At 36.1% G+C, this 27,898-nt stretch overlaps 1 protein-coding gene across 3 annotated transcripts in view; it reads right to left on the reverse strand.

Annotated features, from left to right (window-relative positions):
- Window positions 1–27,898, reverse strand: part of NIPBL (NIPBL cohesin loading factor) — a 194,986-nt gene that overhangs the window by 110,636 nt on the left and 56,452 nt on the right. The gene's annotated exons all lie outside the window — the stretch shown is intronic.

Below are 27,898 nucleotides of genomic sequence, written 5' to 3' on the forward strand. Positions count from 1 at the left end.
TTTCTGTTCAATGTCCTCAAATTTTTCTCATCTTAATTTCAACATGTGGCTTTTGTGGGATATTTATCTTTCCTCTAACAGTTCTTGTGTAAGAACTTTTTCTGAAGTATATAATACAACATTTTAATAATGTGCACCTTAATCAAAGATATGCCTTTATTAAATAACTTCATAAACTTCTCAGCAAAGAAAAGTCTACTTCACATCAAATATCTAAGACATAGTACTAAAATAGAAAACTGAATTGTAATTTTCAGTTTAAACAGTTTAAGTGTTTCTTTTTTTGAGGTTGTAAACTCCAAAACAGTGAAATGATATATCACCAGACCCCCCTTACTCATATATCCTAAGGCACCTTTGCAAACAAGTATTTTTTTTGAAGATAGAAGTATACAGGTAGTTAAAATTAAGAATTTTATTTTTCCTCAAATACTTTTATTATAAATATATGGTATATTGACAAAAGTTCATAAAACATGTAATGTACGGTTTAACAGAGTTATAAAGTAAGTATCCAAAGAACCACGATCCAGAAGGCTGGCACTCTAGTTCCATCTAGAGGTAACAACTATCCTGTCTTTTTGGTAATCATTTGTTGGTGTTTTTTTCTTTTTCCTTTACAGTTTAAAGATCTTTATATGTACTTTTCTAGCTGCCGGCCAAGGAAAAAATACTGCTTTCCTTTGATGACTGACTGACATAATTTGCTGGTAGAAGCCCAATGAAAGGAAACGACACAGAAAATAGTATAGGAAAGATGCAATTTGCTATCCTGTATTTGTCCTTTTGCTACACTGTGGACTTTACTCTTTGAAGTTATTAATTTGATTCTTTAACAATCACTAAAAAAATTTAAAGAAACACTGCATATGTAGCAGTCATATCAAGCACTAAAAAAACAAAAATCAGAATTTAAAATCTGATAGAGATCACCAAAATACAATGCATTTTTTCTACCTTTAGGCTAATAAGAAAGTTTCCATTTACGCTTAGTAATTGGTTGAAAAAAACCACTGTATGCAAATAATGTACAGAACAGCACAAAAACACCTTGTTATTCATATACAATTCACTGCTGTACAAGTAAATTGCCATGCTCAGTAGCAGATTAACTAACAAGAGACCATGTTTAATTGTTTAATTCAGGGGCTAGGAACCCCTAAAGAAAAATATGCTAGAGGGTTCTACTGTGGGTTACCTGACTTTATTCTATTTTCGTAAATCCCAGGTGAGTAATATGTAAAGCAGACCCAACCCTAGGATGGAGTTTTTTAGTCTAAAAATGATGTACAACATGAACAGACATTTCTCCAGAGAAGATATACGGATGGCAACAGACACATGAAAAGATGCTCTAATCTAATCTAATCTAATCTGTCTAATAGACACGTGAAAAGATCACTAATCATCAGGGAAATGCAAATCAAAACTACACTAAGATATCATCTTACACCTGTTAGAATGGCAAAAATAACCAAAACAAAAAGTGACAAATGTTGGAGAGGTTGTGGAGAAAAAGGAACCCTCATACACTGCTGGTGGGAAAGCAAACTAGTGCAGCCACTATGGAAAACAGTATGGAGATTTCTCAAAAAATTAAAAATAGAAATACCATATGACCCAGCCATCCCACTACTGGGTATCTATCCAAAGAACTTGAAATCAGCAATTCCAAAAGTCCCATGCACTCCTATGTTCATTGCACCATTATTTACAATAGCCAAGGTGTGGAAACAACCTAAGTGCCCATCAACTGATGATTGGATAAAGAAGATATGGCATACACACACACACACAACGAAGATATGGCACACGCACGCGCGTGCGCGCGCGCACACACACACACACACACACACACACAAACGGACTACTACTCAGCCATAAAAAAGGATAAAACCGCCCCATTCACAACAACATGGATGGACCTTGAGGGTATTATGTTAAGTGAAATAAGCCAGATAAAGAAAGATGAACTCTGTATGACTCCACTCACAGGTGGAAGTTAAACATGTAGACAAAGAGAACTGATTGGTGGTTACCAGGGGAAAGGGGAGATGGGGGGTGGGCACAAAGGTGAAGTCGTGCACCTACATTTCTGACAATAACGTACAACTGAAATTTCACAAGGTTGTAAACTATCATAATCTTAATAAAAAGTAAAAAAAAAAAAGATGTACATAATTAGTTACCACATATGAATTAGAAGATTAATAAACCTAACCACAAGATTGTGCTTTTCTTAGTGATGTAACAAGTTAAGCTTGTTTGGTTTAAAGTGCCTTAAGTATGGATTGAATAGAGGACTACTGACAAACATATTTACACCTCACTGCTGAACAATGCTGATTTCATTGGAATCCAAGATTTTGAAGAACAGAAGAATTTGGTAGACGTGGACTTAGAATTTTAGCTAAAGTCATAGATTTTGATGAATATGAATAATCTGTGGAAATATTGCTGACTTATGCTGGAAGGTGACCAGAGTCCATCAAGAAACAGCATTCTTAAAATTCTAAAAGTGAATATATACACCCCTAACTGATTAGACATGGCATTTCTGGCTCTGGATTAGGCAATGTTTGGTCCACCTGGCTCTGTGAAAGTACTGTCTTTCATGAAACTGCAGAAACTGAAGCTTAAAGTCATTATCTCCAGGGAACAATGTATCCAGAAGGAAGTAGTAACCAAATAGGAAAGAAGATTATGAGTGCTTCAGAGCTGTCACTTAAGGCAAGTACTTTACTTAAAATCTGTGAATGGACCGATTAGTGGATTAGAAAATAAATTTAGTGGGTTGAGATCAACACTGCAAGGGATGGAGGCAATAGAAACATACGGGTACATTGCACAATACTTTGTGAGTCTAGGTAAAATGTCTTTCTAATTGGGGGTCACCAAGGCAAAGCAGTTAGAAAAGTTGTTGATTCAAAGAAATGGAAGAGCGAAGAAAGTAGCCCACCTCATAAGTGGGGATGAGAATGAAATAAAATAGTGTATGTAAATCACTTGACATACTACTTGGCACAATAGTAAGTGATCCAGAAAGTTAACAGTGCTACTGCTAACTGGAAAACAAAGATTTAGGAGAACAGAGGAGAAATATAGGTCAATTAGGGAAAGGGGGTCTTTTCAGTACAAATAATCCCTGCTTATGAAAGATCTATTGCAAATTTTTATTTGAAATTCCAGTATATATTTCACCACAGTATTACGAATATGTATAATAGTCCTGGCATGCCCACCTACCATTACTTAAATGATAAGGTAGCTGAAATAAATACCAGCAATAAAAAGCAGAAAAAAATCTAACTGTTATAATACTAAGAATTAAATCAAACAAAAAAAGTTGAGTAAGATATTTATAAACTAATTTTAGGATAGCTTGAGGTTTAATTAAAATAATGCTTAATTAGTGGAAGTCATTATAGTAAGTTCTCATTTCAGCCCATTATAATGAGTCTAAAGGGAACTTCAAAGCACTTGCCAAGATCTTTAAAGACTCTCATTCTTTGTTCATTTAATTTCACTCCAAAATTTATAATTTCCTCATGCAAACAAAAGAAATGCAAATACAACAGTACTGGTAGAAGTTCTAATAATAATATTCAAATTGGGATGGATTTGGAATAAAAGGCACTGTCATAGCCTGATGGTAGATAACTTTCCTGGACGGCCAATTTGTACTCTATAGGCAAAAATTATGTATAATCTTGTCTCAACAACTTCACTTTTTTAGTACTGAAAAACTAGTGGAAATTATAAGTAACATTTATTTAGCACTACTAGGTAATAAAAAGTGGTTATGAACACTTTGAATGTACTCTCATTTAATCCTTCGATGACACAGAGGTACTAATACTTCAGTTTTATTTTATGAGGAAAAATGACATACAGAGAGGATAAGTAACTTGCCTAAGGTCATACAGCAGGAGTCAAACTCAGGCTGTCTGGCACATAGACATTTTACATAACAACTAAAATGTACACCAATATTATTTGTTTAACATTATTGGTATAATAAATGATGCTACACCCATGAAAGATTACTATGCATCAATTAAAAATCATGTTGTACAATCAACACAGATGTGAGGAAAGGAAACAGTCACAATATACAGCCAAGGAAGAAAGAGAAGAGCCTGCCTGGGTTTGAATCCAAGCTTCTTTACTTACTATGTAACCTTGGAAAAGTTACTGAATCTTTTTGTACCTCAGTTTCCCCATCTCTGAAATACAAGGCAGGTAATATTATTCTTTCTAATTGTGTTGTAAGGATGAAATGAGTTAATACATGTAATGTACTTGGAACTGTTCTGGGCATATAGGAAGGGTTCAATAAATATGAGCTGCTATTATACACTGTTCTCCATCTTGCTTTTGTCATGCATGTTATCTCAGAAATCTTTCATATATGCAGATATGTTTCATTCTTTTTCTAATATCATTTTACAGCTTTAGTGAAACATCGAATTTAAATGAATGCTGTTCAGTAAACTACAGTATGTAACTAAAAAGTAAGGTGACTATGGCTTTATGGAATCAGACTCCCTACTTTATAACCACATCTTGTACTCAGTTTACACGTCTATGGTACCTCAAGTACTCTCTTACTCTACTCTTGATCTGGGCTATAGAGTAGTACAGATTTGAAGAAAATCAGTCTTGGACAAAAGATTATAACGAATAAGGAAACACTCTGGTACTTTTTATATTAAGTTCATAATTTCTCTTCTCAAAATTGGCATAATAACAATAAATAAATCTTGTCAAGCACAAACCCCTTATTTCCTCTATTTGTGAATATATCAGTGATGAGATGAATGCATACGAAATGTAACTATTTCAGCAACTATTGAATTGAAATGAACACAACTATTCAGTCCGCCTTAATTTAATAACTGAAATTCCTTTAAATTCTACTTTGTGCTGTTCTCCAGAAAAATCTGCCTCATCTTTTTTTTGACATAACTGAAGCATTTTCCTTTTACTTGATGATTAAAAGTTTTAAAATGTCACATGAGGTTAATAGTTCACGCAACCTCATATACATACTCCTTGAGTTATAAATGATACCCCAAAGAACACACTACATTTCTATAGTATTTAGCCCTTCATGATGATGCAGCCAAGAATACTTATTTTGTGTCACTGTGTTGGACACTACGCTAGGCAAGCAAAGTGTAGTGGTTAACAAGATGGAAATAGTCCCTACCCTTGGAAATTTGACTTTGGCCATGGGAATGTTGTAAAGGGGGTATGTCTTCCAGCAGGGAGAAAAGGGAAAGAATCAGTGAATTAAAATCTAAACCCAATTTTACTGTTACTACTCCATATTTTAATCCCTCCACAATCTGCATCAAATTTATTTAAAAAACAATGACAAAGATTCTTAAAATTTACGAAAAGATATAGAAGATATATTGCTAACTAAAAATAATATCATTGTGTACAGTTCAAGCCCATTTGTGTTTAAAATACATTTTTATACAAATGATAGTCTAGACATGGATAAAGGTTCTTTAAGGATATATTTTTAAATCACTAACAATGGTTAGGGGGTAGGATTTATTCTGGGATTTTAGGGAATTCTCATCACTGTAGTATTTATACCTGCATTGCTTAGGCATTTTTTAAACTATTAGAATACTACTTTATGATTCAGAAAAACAATGATATAAAAATGAAAAACATTAAATGAGTCTTCTAATAGTTGCTGCTATACGTACTCTGGTTTCTCTGGGATATTTAAATAATTATGTATAAAATCTATGTTAAGAATCTACTGTATGAAAGCACTCACTGTGTTAGATGCTAAAGACTAATAGAATATGCAGGATGCATTTGTAAACACTTTGCCCAGAACATAAGGCCAGAAAGGTGAACTGGAATCTGCAAAGGAGTTTGTTATGAAATGATGAACTTTTTTTCATATCCTTGATACCACTGAACTTAAGCTTTCCATAAGACTAATGTAAGAGGTGGATAAGGAAGATGGAGTGGTGGAGAGAGAGAGAATGGAGGCAGAAGGTTGTTGGAAGAATACTGCAGTACTGACATGTAATGGTGGTCTGATTTTGGACTCAGATTAAAATGCCAATGTAATATCTAGTCAGAGATGTTTAAAGTAGGAAGTTAGAAATTCTGGAACTGAGTAAAGTGGTCAGAACTACAGCTATAGATATGGAAGTGATCTATAGAGGATTGATAACGGTCAAATTATAATAACATATGAGATAGGCAAGAGACAAAGTAACATTGTAGGGGAAATTATTTCTAGCACTTCTTGTGTGCCGGACATTCCTTAACCACAGCTAAGTAGGAGGATTGTGAAGATTATCTCTGTTTCATAGATGCAAAAATGAAAGCTCAGAGCCTAAATGCTTTGTGGCTTCACAGATAGCACATAGCATAGCTGGGATCTGAACTCAAGTCTTTCTAACCAAATCTTACATTCTCATGCATATCTGAAGGACATAAAACTGGAAAACATCTACATTGCTTTGACAGAAAGATAAACCAATAAAAGGTGAAGGAAATTGTTTCTCAGAGAAGCTAAATGTTTGTTCAAGGTCTCACAGCCAGTAATTGACCTAGTCAAGATTAGAATACAAATGTTTGGATTTCCAGTTCACTATTCTTTACACTATGTTGCTACCTTGTGTGATTACTACTATTATTTTGAAAAAAACAAAATTTTATATATGTGGAATATTTAGCCAATTAACACTTTTCTTCCTTGGTAATGTTAAATTTTTTTTTCAGTGGGGAAGGAGGGAAAGCTTAAAACTGTATTTTTTATTCTCTCAGTTTATATTATATTTATTAATATAAGCTGCCTCAATTACATTGGGGAAACAGGTGGAATATAAATCCTGAATAGCTAGATAATTAAGTACATAACTGATTTATGTTGTATTATCTACTATTTTACACAGGTAAAACAGTGACTCCCTAGAGTGTGGCACCTCTCCAGCAGAATCCTTTCACTTTACTCAAGCTATCTTCAGATTCCTTTTTGCTACCTACTATTCAAGAACAAATTTTTTCACGTTCTGTTTCAGACACTTCTAAAAGATCTTCCTCAAATCCTAGCTCAAAAACAAACAGTTCCCAATCAACTACACTGTGAAAAATGATCACTTCTTTAAAATATTTCTGCTTTCCTATAGTCTTAAATTATTTCCCATTAAATAAGAAAAATGCGAAATAAAACAAAACTCTAAAGCTCTCTTTGAACACACGTTTTGCTTTTAGAACCTTGAGTTCCCTGCAACCACCAGGCTGGCTACCAGTAACGTGTGTTATGTGTGTGTGTTTCAATAATGTAGCTATATCAGAATATATGTAATATGTAATAGAAGGGTATATTTATATTATTGAGTACTATTATGAAGAGAAAGAAAAGTCATCAATAAGTAAATCAGGTTGAAATTTAGGGTGTCTCAAAAGCAGTTTATAGAATGTGTATGTTCACTGAGAAGTAAAACAATTAGTAAAATTTTATATATCTCTAAAATTGATTTTCTTCCTTGTCCTTACCAATTTATTTCACACAGATTTTTAGATGAACCAACATTAACAGAAGTTCATATCACTTTAAAGGGTCCCAGTTGATTATTACAATTGAGTTGACTTGTAGAGGCCTGGAGAGTAGTTACACAATGTCTAATCATAACAAAATATGCAAAAATGCAAGCTGCATCACGAAAAAATAGTCCTGAGCCCTGGAATTTTATTATTAATTATTATTACTATATTTTTTACAGAGAGGGCATGGAGGAAATTTCCAGGTGCTGTTATGAGTTATTTGGGTTCCTAGTGCACCTCTCCACACCAAAGTTTTATTTCTCACCTTCTTTTCCACTGCAAAAGAAACAGCCTATCTCAAGCTCCCAATAAAGAGTGAGACTGTATCTTATACCAGGAGACAGCATACAATGGTAACAGAAATGCAAAATCAAACAATGGCAATGTTATTTCTTTCTAAATGAGGGTTAAGTCTTAAAGAATTGTAATAGTGAGATGCAGGTCTCAGCTTTTGACCATAATACATTCGATGATACACAATTAATTAATCTGAAATATAAGAGAAAATGCTTTTATGTAAAATTACTGAACAATCCACAAGAGGGCACACTTTCAACTATTGTAAAAATTTGAAATTCACATTTTTTTCACTAGTCCATCAAAGGGTGGCCAGATTCTTCTGTACTGATTATTCAATACTATTAGAAAGCAAGAGATCTTGAAGTTTGTAACTTTTTTTTGTGAAACACACACAGGCAGACTTTTTTGGGATTCATATAAAATATAAGAAAAGCCTGAATACACCAAGACTTCTACATTAATATTAAATTATAAATGTATGTAATAGTCTTACCAGCCATCTCAGTTCTATTAGCTATTTGGAATTTGGCTGCCCTAAGAATCTTTTTAAGAAACTCTGGCTACTTTGATTCTTGATCCTCATTATGTGACACAGTCCCTAGGAACAATGATTTCTTTAAGACAACTCAGTAGAAGAACAAATGGAATGTGTCAGATACTTTAGGAAATTCTTCCAATTCAACAGGTTAAGATCATTATTTAAAGCACCTAAAAGACTAACAGAGAAAGGATATACATAGAAGATATGCAAAAACAGATCACTTATGCATAATCTTCACTTTTCTGCCCTAATCTATTCAAAGACATCATTCCAGCAACTCTCTTCCTCCTGCATCAATTTTCCCTCTTATTGAATCATTTCAATCAGTATATAAATATCTATATGCTGGTAACTACTCCCTACTCCCACAAAAACAAAACAAAACAAAACCCTTATATTGACCCCTAGATCCCTTTCCAACAACTGCTTAATTTTTTTGCTCCCTTTCACAGCAAAATTCCTTCAGTTGTCTATATTCATCTTTAATTCTTCATCTACTTTTTTCTTTCTTTCTTTTCTTTTTTGCTGAGGAAGATTTGCCCTGAGCTAACATCTGTTGCCAATCTTCCTCTTTTTGCTTGATGAAGATGTGTCCTGAGCTAACAGCTGTGCCAATCCTCCTCTGTTTTGTAAGTGGGTCATCACCACAGCATGGCTGCTGACAAGTGGGGTAGGTCTGGGCTGGGGAAGCGAACCCAGGATGCTGAAGTGGGAGTGTGCTGGACCTAACTGCTAGGCCACAGGGCCAGCCCCTCCTGCTTTCTCTTCAAACCACACTCTATGTGTTTTAATCTCACCATTCCACCAGGTGTCTTGTCATGGTTTAGTAATGGCATCTACGTTGCTAAATTCAACAGACAAGCCTCAGATCTCATCTGATTTGACCTAGCAGTCAACACAGTTGATCATTCTTTCCTGTTTGAACAATTCTTTGTTTTCCAGAATAATATATTCTCCTGGTTTTTCCTACTACATTGGCCATTTCTGAATTCTACTTTTGTTCCTTCTCATCTTCCTGTCCTCAGTCTATTGTTTTCATTCAAGTTAATGATTTCAAAAATAGCACCTGTATGCTGATGACTCCCAAATTTATATTTCCTACTTTTACTTGTGCCCTTGTACACTAGACTCACACATCCAACCGCCTACTCAACATCTCAGCAAGTACAGGCCTAGAGAGCAGCAGTTGACAATCTTACTACTGACTTTTCAGAGTATGATTTATATGCTTTAGATAAAAGTTCTTTATTAGATATATATTTTGCAAATATCTTATCCTAGTCTTTTGCTTGTCTTTTCATTCTCTTAAAAATATCTTTTCAAATTTTGACAAAGTCCAATTTATCAATTTATTCTTTTATGGTGGTGGTGGTGGTTGGGTGGTGGTAGGGTTTGACTATAAAGGGGCATGCAGACACTTTCTGGTGTGATGAAAATGTTCTATATCATGAAGGGATATTGGTTACATGTGTGTACCCATTTGTCAAAATTGTAAAGTAAGGATTTCTTTTTTTCAATATATATATTACCACTCCAAAAAACTGTAAAAGTAATAATGATAATAATTGAGCAGTGGTTAGAGAATGGGTGGAGGAACAGATGAAACTAAAATGACAACATGTTGATTATTGTTGAAGCTGGGTGATGGGTTTTGGCCATTCATTATACTTTTCTGTTTACCTATCATGTACTTAAAGTTTTCAATAACATTTTGGGTGTGTTTTTTTTTCGGGGGGGGGGGGGGTTTGGCCCTGAGCTAACATCTGTGCCAATCTTCCTCTATTTGTGTGTGTGTGGGGGGGACGCTGCCACAGCATGGCTTGATGAGCAATATGTAAGTCTGTGCTGGGGATCTGAACCCACAAACCCCAGGCCACTAAAGTGGAGTGTGCCAACTTAACCACCACGCCACCAGCTGGCCCCCTGGGGTTTTTTAAGGGATTTTTTTTTGTTGGGTGCAAAATGTCATGTCTCATACTGAGGTCAATATTAATTAAAGCTTTCTTTTTTTCAGACCCATTACTGCTAAATCATGTGCTACAGACTGAATGTTTGTGTCCCCTCAAAATCTGTATGTTGAAACCTAATTCCCAACATAATGATTTTTAGAGGTGGGGCCTTTGGGAGGTGATCAGGTCACGAGGGTGGGTGGCGTCCTCATGAATGGGATTAATGCTCTCATAAAAGAGTCTCCAGAGAGCTCCCTTGCCCCTTCTGCCATGTGAAGACAGCAAGAAGACTATGAACCAGGAAGTGGGTTCTCACAAGACACTGAATCTGCCCACACCTTGATCTTGGACTTCCCAGCCTCCAGAACTGTGAGAAATAAATTTCTGTAGTTTATAAGCCATCTAGTCTATGGTTTTCTGTTATAGCAGCCCAAATGGACTAAGATACCATGTTTCTCTCAGGCTCTATTTCTGTAACTGGCTTAAAAAACCCACAAAAGGATTCAAGAGAACCAAATATAACCATTAAATAACATGACTAATGAATATGAACAAAAGCTATTGGGATGGCTTTTCAGGGAAGAAAAACTTTTTAAAAGTCAATTTAAACCAATAAAAAACAGCTTCATACTAAGGAGCTAAATTTCAAAATTATTTTAAATAGTTAATTTTATAAAGAAAGAAGTAATAAACAAAAAAAGTGATTTCTAATTCATATTATCTACAATAACCTTTTTATGATTTCCACCAGACTCTTCCACTAAGCCATTTGATAGGATATAAGTATACAAATTAAGGATGCATATTTTTCTAAATTAAAAAGTTCACATTCAATGAACTAATCATAAAATGTAGGTTTTCACAACATCAAATGCGATATCGTTTCTGGATACAAAATGAAAAAATTTTTAGTTCTTTAAATTCTGTCATTATCAGTTAATGTTTCATTAGGAGAAATGGATTTTTAAATTTTAAGTGGGGTTTATGACATTTAATAATTGCAGTTACACAAAAGTAAACTTTCTATGAAACACAGATTATTAAAAAGAAAATATATCAGCAACTACATCCTGAGGTAGAAACTTAATGGAAATACAGAATCAAATGACTTTGTGTGTTACAGTATAATCTCCAAGATAACGATTCCAAACAGCAAAAAACTCTTTAATTAAATCTTAAACTCTCAAAACAGCATTTTTACTGTTTTCTCTCTTTACTTTGTTTCTTGGTTTAGAAAGTTGTGGGATATTAACTAGATAGTGATTTCCTATGACCAGAATATATGATAGGTGACTGACTTTAAAAGTACCTATTAGAAATGATTAAGAGAAACTTTATCTTGTACTATAAGAGACTTTTATTGTTGTTTAAGAAATCTAATTGGGGAGGGGGAGGTGCAGAAAATAGGGATGTAAAAAGATAGGTTTCTCAAATGTTTTAACACAATTAACTATTACACATGAACACAAAAGAAAACTCGACTTAAAATGAAAATGGAACACTTTCAATCAGAATATTAAAGTGCCTGGATTTAAGGAAGTAGTTTAGCTTCTCTTTAAGAGTATCTGATAATATTAAGTATGCTTATCACTGGGTGATTAAATTTTTAAGTGACTAATTTCCTTTTTCTTGTTTATCTGATTTCCTGATTTTTAAATAAGCAAATCTTTATGTATTCACCATCATGCACTTAGTTTCTAACACTTAGAATAGGACCTGACAGATAACAGTTGTTGAGTATAAAATGGTTAAAAAAACCCACAAAAAAACAGACATGGTTTATATCCAATATCCTCACGGAACTTAGAGAATCCAGTAGGAGTGATAGTATGAATAATCCCATGTAACATATAATTACATATTGTGATAAATTCCATAACAACACAAACAATAACAGATGATACTTAGCACTTAATATATGCCTGGAGTTGTTCTAAGGGATTTGCATATTCAATTTCACATTAATTTACATTAATTTACTTCATATTTACATATCTTAATTCATTTAATCCTTATCCTATGAAATAGGTACTACTATTATCTTCATTTTAAAATAATAAAAACGGGGGCCGACCCAGTGGCACAGTGGTTAAGAGTACATGTTCCACTTTGGCGGCCCCGGGTTCGCCGGTTCGGGTCCCAGGTGCAGACACGGTACCACTTGGCAAACCATGCTGTGGTAGGCGAAACATATAAAGTAGAGGAAGATGGGCAAGGTTGTTAGCTCAGGGCTAATCTTCCTCAAAAAATAAAATAAATAAATAAATAATAAAATAATAAAAACGGAGGCATATAAAGGTTAAGTAACTTGCCCAAGTTCCGATTCCAGAGTCCCTGCTCTTAATATTCCAGAGTCCTGGCTCTTTTCTAAATGAAAACAACGAGGCACTTTAAGAGAAGAAAGATGGTAACTAAGTTTATATTGGGGGAAGGGGAGCAGTCACAGAATGCCTCATTAAAGGAAATCTCCTGAGTAAGAGTTAGGCAAAAGTGTAAGCAGAAACGGAGACAGGAAATGATTAGCATGATCAAGTCCTTAAAGAAAGACAGAGCCTAGCACAAGAAAAAGAATACTATGGGGCTGGTACATAATAACGGACACAAAATTAGGGAGAAAAGGTATACACAAGTTAGATCATACCTAGCCTGACAGGCCATGTCAAGAGACTTTTGATTTCAATCCATGCCACTTAAAAACAAAAAGTAATCTTACCTTAGTTACTGAAGATGGCAACCATAGCTGCTTAATTTTGAATCTATTTCTGCCTTTTCATATAGGCTATATATACTCCTTAAAAACATTAACTTGAATTCAAATCACTGTTTGCTGAAGTAGGCACAGCTTTAAAATATTAGAAGGAATAATGGTTTGTCACAAATAAAGTATGAAAATAACTGCCTCAGAATAAACTTTAAAGGATAAACCTAAATGATAATTAAGAAAAAAATACACTCAGGTATTTATGAAATGAAACATATTCATGCAAAAACCTGCACATGAATGTTCATGGTAGCCTGATTTGTAAAACCTGGAAACAACCCAAATGTCCTTCAGTGGGTGAATGGTTAAACAAACTGTGGTAGATCTAATACCATGAAATAACAATAAAAAGAAACAAATTAGTGATACATTCAATTTGGATGGATCTCAAGGAAATTATACTGAGTGGAAAATGCCAGTCTCAAAAGGCTACATACTCTATGGTTCCATTTGTGTAACAGTCTTGAAATATCAATACTATAAAGATGAAGGGTAGATCACTGGTTGCCAGGGGTTACAGATGCAGAGTGCAGGTATGTGGCTATGAAGTAATATTACAAGAAAGTATTGCTTGTGGTGATGAAACAGTTCTGTACATTGCCTGTGGTGGTGGTTACACACAGCTACATATATGATAAAACTTTACAGAAACATACACACACACACACACACACACACACACAGAGTGCGTGCACAGCTAGCTAAATCTGAATTAACTCTTGGATTGTATAGAAGTCAATTTCCTGGTTTTGAAACTGTAGTCAAGCTATGTACAACGTTACTATTGGCAGTGGCTGAGTTAAGGATGCACCTGATATCCTTACACTTTTGTTTTTTTTGCAACTCCTGTGAATCTACAATTATTTCAAAATAAAAAATTATAAAAGAACAATTATACTCTGTGTGTTCTATGCAGTACCTAGTTCATTCACATTATGGGCTTTTATTATTGAACAAAGTTAAAAGTTCAGACTAGCTGATTTAGAAACTTTGCAGAGCAATTTATAAGCAGAAAGTTTTCTCTTAAATTTTTATTTTTAAAAACTTTTAAAAGTTATTTAAAAAATTTTCTTCTGAAGGTTTTTAATTTTTTAGGTTGAGGAGATAACTTTTAATTTTGATATAATTTCAAACTTACAAAAAAGTTATAAAGTTACACAAAACTGCCACGCAAGTACAAGAAACTGCCGTAACTTTTACCCAGATTCAGCAATTGTTTATATTTTGCCCTATCTGTTTAAACATTCACATTCACAGTCTCTCTCTCTTCCCTGCCCCACTGTGTGTGTGTGTGTCCCTGACTATTTGAGAGCAAGTTGGAGAGATCATGGTCCATTCCTCCATATACTTCAGCATGCACTTCCTAAGAACAAGAACATTCTCTTAGATAACCACAGTACGATGATCAATATCAGGAAATTTAACATTTATAAAATAACATCTAACCCACAACCCCTATTTTATCAATTGTCCCAATAACATCCTTTTATAGCTTTCTTTCCCCTTGGTTCAGGAACCAATCCAGGATCACACACTGCATTTAGTTGTCACATCTCTTTAGTTTTCTTGAACCTAGACTACTTTCTTTGTATTTAATGATCTTGAGTTTTTAAGAGTATGGCAAACTGTTTTTGTAGAATCTGTCAATTTGGGTTTATCTGATATGATTAGATTCAGGTGAAGTATTTTTGGCAGGAATACCACAAAGGTGGATGTTATGTCCTTCTTAGTGCATTATCATATCAGGAAGCATCTGATATGTTTTTTCCTAATACTGATGTTAACTTTGATCACTTGATTACGGTGGTATGGGCCATGTTCTCCACTGTAAAGTTACCTTTGCAGTTAGTTAATAACTAATTACCCTTTGCAGTTAGTTAATAAGTAATTTGTGGAGAGATACTTTGAGCCTACATAAATATCTGATTCCCATCACACTTTTATTCCCTAATTTTAACACCATTAATGATTTTCCATCAATCTGTTACATCTATTAACTGGCATTCTACTATAATGGAGCTTTTTCCTTCTTCTTTATTTATTAATTCATTCATTTACTTATATCAGTATAGACTTGGGGATTTCTTTTTCATTCAATGGGTCACAATCCATTACTATCATCATTCATTTTGATGCTCAAATTGTCCCAGATTTAGACAGTTGCAGCTCATTCAAGCTGACTTCTCTGTCCTTCTGTTATGTCCTATCATTCTTTAAGCAATTCTTTACTTTCCAGTGCAATAAGATGTTCCAACCTCATCTCATACTTTCCCTACCCTAGCAGTGGAAACGAGCCTTTTCTTCAGGGAGGAGCTCCAGGTTCTATTTAGTGGAGAAGAGTATTTAAGTACAGAGCCAGTTGTGCTCTCTGCTACTTGTGTCATTGCAGGCTAAGTTTTATTTTGAAAAGAAAATAAAGCGAAAATGAAACAAAGATATTGAATGAAAAATAGAGAATCAAGAGAAAATAAGTATGTAAGTATAGGTCCCAAAATAATATAAATATGTGATAAGTAATTTATGAAATTCCATAATCACATAATTTCATAGGTGAAAAATATTTTAGGGATAAGAGAGTTAAACTGTCATTTTAAGACAAGAAAACCAAGACCTAGGAATGTTATGTATCTTGACTGAGGTCACAGAGTCAATTATTAGCCAAAGTCAGCAAATTCTCAATTCAATGTTCATCAAGTCCTGCTCTTATATCATTCATTCAACAATATTTATTGAGTGCCCACAATGGGCAATGCATTGTTATGGCTAGGGATATAGCAGAGAACAAAAGAGACAACAATCCTTGTGCCCTCACAGAGTTTAGATCATAATATGGAAAACTGGATCAATTTCCCATACGAAAAGGTGCTTCACTTTATCAGTCTTCAGAGAAATGCATATTACAACCACAATGAGATACACTACATTAAAAATAAAAAGACTCATCATTTCAACTGTTAGAGTGAGAGCATGGTAAACAACAGGAACTCTTACACAATGCTGGTGGGAGTATACAAAATTGGTACAACCTCGTTGGATAACTGACATTATCTGCTAAAGGTCATTACTGTAGGCACTGCAGTTTCACTCCTAGGTATACAGTCATGCGCCGCATAACGTTTCTGTCAACAACAGACAGTATATACGACTGTGGTTCCATAAGATTAGTATCATATAGCCTAGGTGTGTAGTAGGCTACACCATCTAGGTTTGGATAAGTACATTCTATGATGGGAGAACAACAAAACTGCCTAACAATGCATTTCTCAGAATGTAACCCTCTCGTTAAGTGACATATGACTATATACCAAATAGAAAACTCAGTGGCTTAAAACAACAGTCTCTCAACCTCCTCCTAGAACCAGTGGGCCACGCTGGACATGCTGGTCTCTTGGAAATGGCAGAGGCACAAAAGTAGAAGCCCAATCCTGCAAATGCTTTTCAAGACTTTGGTCATGCCACACCCACTAATTCCAATGGTCAAAGCATGTCCTATGGCCAAACAGAAAGTTAAGGGGCAGGAAAATATTCTCTGCCTCTTTAGGAACGGGAGGAACTACAGAGTCACATGAGAAAGGGCTCAGATACAGGAAGCGGGGGTGGGGAGGGTGGGGGTGGGGGGTGGGGAAGGGCAGGGACTTGACACAGGGAGGGGCAAAGAACTGGGGCTATTAATGCAATCTATCACAGACACCTAATCCAAGGTTTTCAGGAATGGGGGTCCTCCAAGGGATTCTGATATTTGAAAGCTTGAAAACCACTGGGCTCCACAGATTACTGGGCCTCACCCCCAGAGTATTTAATTCAGTAGGTCTGGAGTAATACCAAAGGATTTGGCATTTCTAACACTTATCCGAGATGATGCTAACGCTACTGATCCAGGGACCACACTGTTAACTACTGGGCTAGGAGACAGGGAAAGGCTTCTGAGGAAGATGTCACCTGCCATGAATTTTGAAAGCTTGGTGGAAATTATCAGATGAAGAGTAGGAAAGGTGATCTGAGCAAAGAGAAAAGCAGGCACAAAGGGAGAAAGGTGTGAAACTGCATGACAGGTTTAAGGAATTTCAAGTACTTCAGGATGAATAGAATGAAAGGTCCCGTGGACAGTGAGGAGGTTAAAAAGGCAGAAGGCAGATCATGAAAAAGCTTTATGTTCTAAGCTAAGGGGTCCAAATATGATTGAATGGTACAGGAAGCCACAGAAGAATTTTATATTGAGAAAATGATATGAACAGATCCATGCCCTATATCAGCACTATGGAGGAGTAGAAGATGCTATCCTGTAGGTAGGAAGAACAGTAAGGTAGGAAATATACCTAATGAGGCAATGAGACCCTGAACCAAGATAAGGCAAGGTAACAGCAAGAAAGAGAGAGACGCACAGAAATAAAAGAGAAAATCTTAGTGACAACTTGGATGTGGTGGGTAAGTGAGAGAGAAGCATCTAGGACAACTTTCGGGTTCTGACTTCGGCAACTAAAGGTGTAACACACACATACACATCCATTCATAAACACGCATATCACATCATGCTTCATCCTACAAGGATCTGAGGCAGTTTACCAGAAGAATACATAGGATGAAAAATAAATAGATGAAGAATACAGGGTAAAGGATACATTTGGATAAAGAAAATAAATAAAAATGGCACAGAGAAAAGCACATTATATTGCTTTCCCAAACTCCAAGAACTGGCCTTCAAATGTGGCTTAAGCTTCCTAATTAGCAAGGAAAAAAGAAAATACAAAGTGTCTGTAAAATAAAAGTGAATCAGTTCTTCATGAGAAGTAAAGCTTTTCCAAGACGTAATCTAAGAGAAATTTCACCAGTGAGTCCGCATAAAGATGATTCTGGATGATACCATGGAAAATGTCCTTGAACACATCTGTAAAAAAAACAAAATTTCTTTTCTTTTTCAAAATCACATCTTAAATGCACGATTCAATAAAAGCAAATCTACAAGGGGCCAAAATAATGCAATCCAAGCACCCAGATCTCTAATGGTATTGTGTAATCTAAGAGTAAAATTTAAAATATTCAGAGGAATGGACAGAATGCCACCCATTAGGCCTTCTTCCATTAATACATTTTCTCAAAACTGGGCTTTTGAAAAACTGAGATGGCCCAGATTACATGCTTGAATGCAAACATTTGGCATTTCTCTTTTCTTTTCTTTTTTTTTTTTTCTGTTGGTGAGGAAGATAAGCCCTGAGCTAACATCTGGTGCCAGTCTTCCTCTATGTTGTTATGTGGGTTGCTGCCACAATGTATCTTGATGAGTAGTGTAGGTCTGTGCCTGGGATCTGAACTGGTCCCAGGACGCCAAAGTGGAGTGCATCAGACTTAACCAATATGCCACAGGGCAGGCCCACATTTGGTGTTTCTAAAGGCAAATATAAATGCTTTATCAATCAATCAATTAAGGCAAAGAAAATGAAGAGAAGATAATTGTAGAAGTTCAAAAGCCTACTCAAAATACGTTCCATTTCTAAACAGAAACCTCAGGCAGATTAGAAATCTTCTTCAAAAGAGCCTGATTCTGCTCTAACACATAGATAAATGAGTGGATCATGGTTCCAAATTTCAAAACCAGTGCTATTAACTATAGATAAATGCTATACATTGCAATTTTCAGAATCTGAAAGCCGAAAAGTTGATAAAATATCTTACTTGGGCAGTTCTTTATATTGCCTGCATTGTTTAACACACCAAAATTCTCCTTTATAGAAAACGTTACGTATATATAGATTTACTAGGTTGCCTAATTGCAGGCAGGATGTGGCTTATATTCTGAGGTAGAGAGGGGGAGAAAGGAATTTTTATCTCCTGCATGCCAGCTATATGCCAGGCACTGTGCTAGCTGCTTTACATTCTTCTTCTCTCCCTTTATTTTTTTATTTAATCTTCATAATAACCCAAAGAGTAAGTCTCATTATCTTTATTTTAAAGATGGCAAGGGAGGGGCCCGCCTGGTGGCACAGCGGTTAAGTTTGCACGTTTTGCTTCATTGGCCCAGGGTTCACTGGTTCAGATCCTGGGTGTGCACCCACCCATCACTTGGCAAGCCATGCTCTGGCAGATGTCCCACATATAAAGTAGAGGAAGATGGGCATGGATGTTAGCTCAGGGCCAGTCTTCCTCAGCAAAAAGAGGAGGATTGGCAGCAGATGTTAGCTCAGGGCTAATCTTCCTCAAAAAAAAAAAAGAAAAGATGGGAAGGGAACAAACTTAAATGAATTGCCCAAAGTACAATAATTAGTTAAGATGTGGAATCAGAATTCAAAATTGATTTGTCATCATTCAGATATAAAAGTTATAAAAAATGGCTCTTAAACATAAAAAAAGACACTCAATGTCACTCTTAATATGAGAAATGTGAATTAAAACTACACTGAGATAGCAAGCTTTTGAACTCTGGCCAATCTGCTAAATGAGATATGTTAAGACACTCTATAGTTGAAGCTGTGGAAAACCAGGCACTCTCATACATTGCTGGTTAGAATGCAAAATGGAGTTGACTTTAGCAATATCTAACAAAATTATATATGCATTTACGTAGACTCCTACCCAGTAATCCCACTTCTGGGAATTTACCTTCCATATGTAGAACATATGCACATTATTCATTATAGCATTGTTTGCAATAGAAAAACTCTGTAAACAATCTAATGCCCAAGCATAGGAAACTGACTGACTAAACCATGGTACATCCACATCGTAGAATATTATGCAGCAGTCAAAAATGAATGAGAAATAACTATGAACTAATAGGGAGTAATTCCCAGGATATGCTAAGTGAAAAAAGCAAGGTGTAAAATAAGTATATACAGAGTGCAATCTCCCTCTAATGAAGAAGGAGAAAGGAGAATACATATAGGTATTGTTTCATCACAAAAAGAAATCAGGAAAGATAAACTTGAAAGTAAGGAAATGGTTATCTACAGAGAATGAGGAATGAGACGGTAACGAGACTTTTGAGTATGACTTCCTAATACAGTTTTGACTTCTAAACTATGTAAATATTATACATATTCAAAAGTCAACATTAAATCCAAATGGATAAAAAGCAAATCCTAAAATCAAACATAAACAGTAACAGATGAACTTAACTACACCGTCAATAATAACATAATCACACAAAAAAATTTAATCCAAGTAATTCTGACCACAATACTCTGTATACCATTACTGGGTATGGTGGGTTGAATTGTGGTCCCCTCCAAAATATGTCAACCCAGAACCTATGAATGTGACTTTACTTGGAAAAAGGGTCTTTGCAAATGTAAGTAAGGATCTCAAGATAAGATCATCTTGGATTTAGGGTAGGCCCTAAATCCAACGAATGTGTCCTTATAAAAGACAGAAATGAGAACCACACAGAGAAGAAGCCCACTTGAAGATGAAAACAGAGATTGGAGTTATGCAGCCACAGCCAAGGAACGCCTAGAGCCACCAGAAGCTGGAAAAGACAAGGAAGGACTCCTCCCTGGAGCCTTTGGAGGGAGAATGGGTCTGCTGACACCTTGATTTTAGATTTCTGGCCTCTAGAACTGTGAGAGAATAAATTTCTGTTGTTTTAAGCCATCAAATTTGTAGTGAATTATTATGGCAGCCCTAGGAAACTAATACACTAGGGGTATATCAAAGGACAGAAACAGTTGAAATCATGAAACTAAATCAAGTGTGTTTTAGGTTGGCAGTGGTGTTGATACAGCAATTCCAATGCAATATGGTCTCAGAAGACAAGCGAAAAAAGTCTTCAAGGACAAAGAAGCCATCAACTGTGTCACTTACTACTGAAACCTGAGAACTGACCACTGACTTGGCAACACAGAAGTCACCGGTATCCTAAGAAGACCAATTTTGAAAGCGATGAAATGTAATAGCAAAAATCTGTTTAGGGTGGGCTTAAGAAAGAATGAGAGGAAAGAAGTAAGACAGTGAATACAGACAACTTCTGTAAAGGAGAGCTAAGAATCTGTACAGTAGCAGAGGGTCAAGAGAAGTGTTTTTCGTTTGAAATGGGGAAATAATAGTTTGTATGCTCATGAAAATGAATGATCAATCAGAGAAAAAAATTATGATACAGGAGAGAGAGAATTACAAGAGTGATATTTTTGAGTACGAAGGGAGTTAGACCCTAGTGAACAAGTGGAAGGGCTGGCTTTAGGAACCTGGACAATTTATCTATAGTAACAGAGGGGAAAGTAGAGTATATATAGGTATAGAGACTTGTAGGTAGATAGGTTAATAAATGTGATGCCAGGTACTTATGAAAACTCTCTTCTGATTGCTTCAATATTCTCACAGTTCAGCTAAAATTAAAGATGAAGGAGGAGATGCTGGAGGTTTTCAGAAGAAAGCAAGCATGAAACAGTCATGTAGGAGAGGAGGAGAGTGAAAGGATCAAATAAGTGTGGTGCACTTGCTGGGAGCATTAAGAGTACATTATCATTATTTTAAAGTGAGACCAGTCATCATGGTTTTATTACTTTTCTCCAGTCTCATTCAGTTGCAAGAGAGATTTAACCATGGTTGTAGTTTTGCCAAGACAGAGAGGGGAAAAAGGAACTGAAGATATATGCCAGGGAGTGATTATGACTGACTTTTGAATTTAAGATATGAGGAGAGAAATAGGGATGCTGGGGTGAAGAAAACCAGTATTACAACACTGAACAACACGTGTTGTGAAGAAGTCCTTCCATTCTGCAACAATTCAATTCTTTGGCTTCTGTAAATCTATCTTCTCTATCTTCTCTCTTGTACCTTACTAATTGACTCTTCACCGATTCCACTTTCTCCAATGGTTTTATTAAACTTTCATCATTTCTCAAGTCTAACTACTCGGCCCTATGTCTACTTACTCCAAAATTCATTCATTTTCATGGTTTCTGAAAGAACTGTATGGTTTCACTATGTGAGAATTCATTCCTGATTCTTCATTGGCACTACAAAGTCTCACAACACCAATGTGTCAATAAGCCTAACATTCAACAATCATTTCCCTCAAAGAGTTAGTACCCCAAATAACATTTCTAAAATGAAAATCACTTCCCATAATCTTACAATTTCTATCACTGTTCCCATTCATTAGTAATCCAAATTCTCAGATTATAAACAAAAAACCCCCCTCTATTATCATCTATATGATTCTTTTCCTATTCTACTGCTCTAAGCTTAATAAAAATAGCTCACTATCAAGCCATCTGGATTATTGCAATTACCAATTAACTAGTCTTTTTTTAACTTCAGTACTTTTCTACTTTCAACTGTCCTTCATACAGCTATGCAATGAACTGCTCTTAAAAAAACTGCTTTTATTATTTACTTCCATAATTAACTAGAAAAAAACCCAACATCTACAAACTTAATTCCAAAGCCCTTATCACCACATTCAATCTCTGCCATAATTTATAGTTTCTCTTCAATTATATTTTTCCCTATTCCAACATAAACTCCCCATTCTTACCAGATCGGTCTTTTCACTATTCCCCAAATATAACTATCCTCAAATCTTGCACCAATACATTTGCTTAAGCTATTCTTTTTCTTTTCTGTACCTAAACCAATTTTATCCATCCTTCAACCTCTTCCTTGAAACTTCCCTCTATAATTGTATTTTACAATCTTTTCCTTTAATGCCTCTTGCATTACATGGACAAGTCAGGATCTGGCCATGAACAGTTTATATTCAATCTGATCATTTCATTGGCACCCTAAGTACAAAATCTTGTCTATTTTTTTCATCTTCTTATAATACCCAGCACAATGATGGTCATATAGTTAATAGGTTAAACTGAAATGAAAACAGTGGGAAACTGCTAGAGAATGTATTACACAAAAAACTCAAGTCTTGGGCCAGCCCCATGGCTGAGTCGTTAAGTTTGCAAGCTCTGTTTCAGCGGCCCAGGGTTTTGCTGGTTCGGATCCTGGGCACGAACATGGCACTGCTTGTCAGGCCACGTTGAGGCAGCATCCCACATGCCAAAACTAGAAGGACCCACAACTAAAATATACAACTATGTACTGGGGGGATTTGGGAAGAAAAAGCAGGGGGAAAAAAAAAGATTGGTAAGAGTTGTTAGCTCAGGTGCCAATCTTTAAGAAAAAAAAAACACCCTCAAGTCTCTAAGCAATCAAACACTGGGTAAAAAGAATCTGAAATCTGGATGCTGAACCAGTCCATATATTTAAGGTGATGACATCAGGGAGTCATAAGCAAACATAATCAGGTGATCTTAAAACTATGATCTTCACATGTTAAAAGCTTATATTAGCAGCCAGCCTCATATTTATTTTTATTGCAAAGGGAACCACATTTTAACAGAGACCTATCAAACTCTAGAATCTCTTCCCCGTTTTTCAATATTCTTATTAAGAAGAGTAGAAAATTAGACTTGAACTTTTACACAGATTGGTAATTCAAAATCCTTGGAAAAATCTAGAATGAAAACCAAAATAGATCCATAAAAAGCTAGTAATATTACTAACTTCACACTTATCAAACATAAATGCTGTATAGCTGATGAGGGAACAAGAAAGATTAAATAATAAAATCCAGTCAGTATTTTCTCTGTGCTGAATTAAATGGAAACTGGTAATTTTCACTATTGATTTCTGAAAACATAACTAAAAATCTGCTCAGCTTTAGATTTAATTATTACATTACGTTAAAAAATTAAATTCTTTATCAAAGACTACCATTAAATTGATATTAAAAACAAACTTGTACTTTCAGCATATTATGGCTCCTAAATTTACAAGCTTCCTTTTCCTTCTTAAAATCAGATTAAATTCTCACCCCTCTAAGACCATAGCCCAGGAATGAAAAATGTCTCTACTACTATCTGATCAGATATCAGCCAATAATGGGTGAATAAGTTCTGAATAACCACTATGCAAATGTATCAAATTAAGTATTATAATTCCTATAGACACTTTCGACCAAATAGAATCATAGAATTTTAAAAGTATAAGAAAATTTAGAGTTACTAGTCCAACTTGCCTATCTGACATAAGAAACAGGAATGCTGCTTATTTATAAACCTCTTGATGAGCAGTAATAGGAAGAAATATTACAACAGCTGGTGTAATAGGGAAACCAGGAGTTTTTATAACTATGAAATTCATATAATAACAAAACAACAGAGCTTGTGATACCACATGTAGCTAGATATAAATTCTACTAAATACTGACACGGATAGTTAACTACCATGGGAAACACACTAGAACTGACAATATCATAGCTTAGAAATATAAACAGAATTATCAATGTATAAAACTTTATGATTATTTAGAAAACAATACTTTTTTTTCAAACTTACTATTACCATTCTAGACAAATATAGTTTAACTTTCATTTTCCATTACCATATTGGGATAAAAATTCAACTATGAAAGTATATTGTGATAAACTGAGATGCATACTGTAATCCCTAAAGCAACCTCTAAAAAAATAACTCTTAAAAACGGTAACAAAACAAAACAAACCAAAACCAACAGGAGAATTTAAACAGTACACTAAAAGAATATTTAACACAAAAGAAGGCAATAAAAGAAGAAGGGCAGGCATAAATCCAATCATATCAATTCACATTAAATGGGAATGGATTAAACATGCCACTCAAAAGGCAGAGATTATCATACAGGATAAAACATCAAGACCCAACTGACATTACTTCTACAAAAGACACATTTGAAAATCACAGATACAAACAGGCTGAAAGTCAAATGGAAGAGATTCCAATCAAACAGTAACAATTAGAATGCTAAAGTGGCCATATCAATAGCAGATGAAATAGACTTTGACATAAGTAGTACTAAAGACAAAAAAGGATTATTTCATAATGATAAAAGAGTCAATAGCACATCAGAAAGATATAATATTTATAAATGTATTCACTCACACCTAACAAGAGAGCTGCCAAATACACAAAGCAAAAACATCCCTTTTAAGCACACATAGAACATTCTCCAGAACTGAGCACATGCTGGGCCACAAACAAATCTAAATAAACTTAGAATCATAAAAAGGAACATTCCTGACAAAAACAGAATAAAACTAAAAATCCTTAGAAAGAAATCTCGGGAAACCCATGGGTCACAGAAGACATCAAAAGGGAAATTAAATACTTTGAACTGAATAAAAATGAAAACACAACATACCAAACTTTATAGGATACAAATAAAGCAGTGTTTACTGGAAAATAATAGATTTAAATGCTGATATCAGAAAAGAATAGTCTCAAATCAATAATCTAAGCTTCCACACGTTAAGAAACTAGAAAAAGCAAATTAAATCTGAAGAAGGAAATAATAAAGACTAGAGTAAGAATGAATGAAGCAAAACTCAGAAAATAAAAAAAGAAATATCAATAAATTCAAAAGCTGGTTCTATTTTTTTTTTTTTTTTTGCTGAGAAAGATTGGCCCTGAGCTAACATCTGTGCTAATCTTCCTCTATTTTCTATGTGGAATGCCACCACAGCATGCCTTGACCAGCAGTATGTAGGTCCGTGCCTAGGATCTGAACCTGTGAGTCCTGGGCTGCTAAAGTGGAGCACATGAACTTAACCACTACACCACCAGGCAGGCCCCCAAAAGTTGGTTCTTTAAAAAAAAAAAAAAAATCAACATAATTGACACACTCTTTGATAAAATGACCAAGAAAATAAAAGAAGAGACACAAATTACCAAAATCAGGAACGGAAAAGAAGAAATCACTACTAACCCTTTAGAAATTAAAAGGATCATAAGGGAATCTTACAACAACTTTAAACCAACAAATTAGAGAACTTACATTAAAAAGAAGAGAGAGATCTCGTCAAGATGGCGGTGTGAGCAGATGTTGAACTCGTCTCCTCCCATGAACACAACCAGGTTACAACAATTTTTGGAAGAATTACCCTGGATTGAAAACTGAAAACTGGATAAGAAGAACCCCCACAACAAGGGACAGTCCTGACGAAGGCAGAAGAGGCAGTAATTCCTGCTGGAGAGGAAAAAAGCCAGCTTTGGGAGCAGCGGAGCTTCTCAGCTGGCCAGGTGGGAGCCACCCTAAGGTATGCAGCCCTCCCTGGAGGAGTGAGGTCTGGAGTGGGGGCGATATTACTAAAAGCATCCTTCAGACTCAGCCCAACTGAGACGGGGGTCTTACTCTCTGGCTTTGCTGGGTATTGACTGCAGCAGGGACACCCCCAGAAGAGCTATCTGCCGAAAGCCGAAAAGACCCGGGTCTTAAAGGGCCCATGCACAAACTCACTCATTGCAGCAACCTAAAATCACCAGAGAGAAGGCTAACAGTCCTTTGGGGAAACGAGACTCACCTGGTGGGCTCTGGGGGCATCTTTGTGAGAGGAGGGACCTCTCTGGAGACTGAGACATTGGTGAGGGCCATTGTTCTGAGCTGGTCCAGGCGTGCTGATACGGACACCGGTGGGGGCAGTTGAGGTTCATCCCTTGGGCTGTTAGCCCAGGGGTCTGCCATGCCCCCTAGAGCACAGATTTAACCAAGTTCAGCCAGGGCAGGCAACCCGTCCTAGGGGGCTGGCCCCACCTAACAGCAAGCCCTCAAGCTACTTTTCAGCCTGCATTGCCTTGATCCTCTACAGGCAGGTGAGGGTGTCTGCCTCTGTGGGGCAGGGCCTGTGTGAGGACCAGATGAACTGTGGGGGGCATTGGGGGAGAGGTGGGGGCCTCTGCAGTGTGGCATCAGGGTACACTCCATGGGGTTGGGAAGTGTGCATGGACCAGGACTATGTTGATAGTGTATGTGGTCCTGTGGGGGGTGAGGCATAGCTGCAGAAGACCTGTGCTTCACAAATAGCCATAAAAAGGATTCGCCCCACCTTCCAAAGCCTGAAACAATTGAGTGCCCCTGTGCCAAGGGCCAACCCCACTCAGCTCTACTCCTAAGAGAACTGACATTAGCCTTGTAGGCCTGAGGCCTATCACAACTGTACACCCCTGAGCCTAGCAACCAGCTACACTGGGTACCAACCCAATTAAGAGGAAAACTGCAATAGGAATGTGCTGATAGACTTTGTAGCCAACAGTGCTGAGGCTCCCCAAACTGGATTTACAAACAGCTGGCCAGGGAAGGAAAGATTAGACTCCCTGGGTACCTGTAGTGGGAGCAACCCTGCCACAGCAAAAGGATACAAGTAGCCCACAAAGGAGTCACTCCTGGTTCATATGGACTGATGACGAGAGAGAGGCACACTGCTGGGCCTCATAAGGCATCTCATGCATAAGGCCACTTCTCCAAGATCAGGAGACATAGCCAACTCATCTAACACACAGAAATAAGCACAGAGAAAGAGGCATAATGAGGAAGCAAAGGAATACTTTCCAAGTAAGGGGATAGTAAAAACCCCAGAAAAAGGACTAAATGAAACAGAAACAAGTGACCTACTCGACAAGGAATTCAAACAAAATATCATGAGGATGCTCACAGATACGGGGAGAAGAACGGATGAACACAGTGGGCACATCAGCAAAGAATTGGAAGATATAAAAAAAAAATCAGAAATGAAGAACACAATACTGGAAATGAGAAATTCACTAGACAGACTCAATAGCAGAGTAGAAGAAGCAGAAGAATGGATCAGTGAGCTGGACAAAAGACTAGAGGAAATCACCCAAGCAGAACAGAAAAGAGAAAAAAGAATTAGACAGAATGAGAACAGTCTAAGGGAACTCTGGGACAATATCAAGCATGCTAACATTCAGATTATAGGGGTCCCAGAAGGAGAAGAGAGA

This window comes from Equus asinus, chromosome 10, assembly GCF_041296235.1.
Source record: "Equus asinus isolate D_3611 breed Donkey chromosome 10, EquAss-T2T_v2, whole genome shotgun sequence".
Classification (NCBI taxonomy): domain Eukaryota; kingdom Metazoa; phylum Chordata; class Mammalia; order Perissodactyla; family Equidae; genus Equus; species Equus asinus.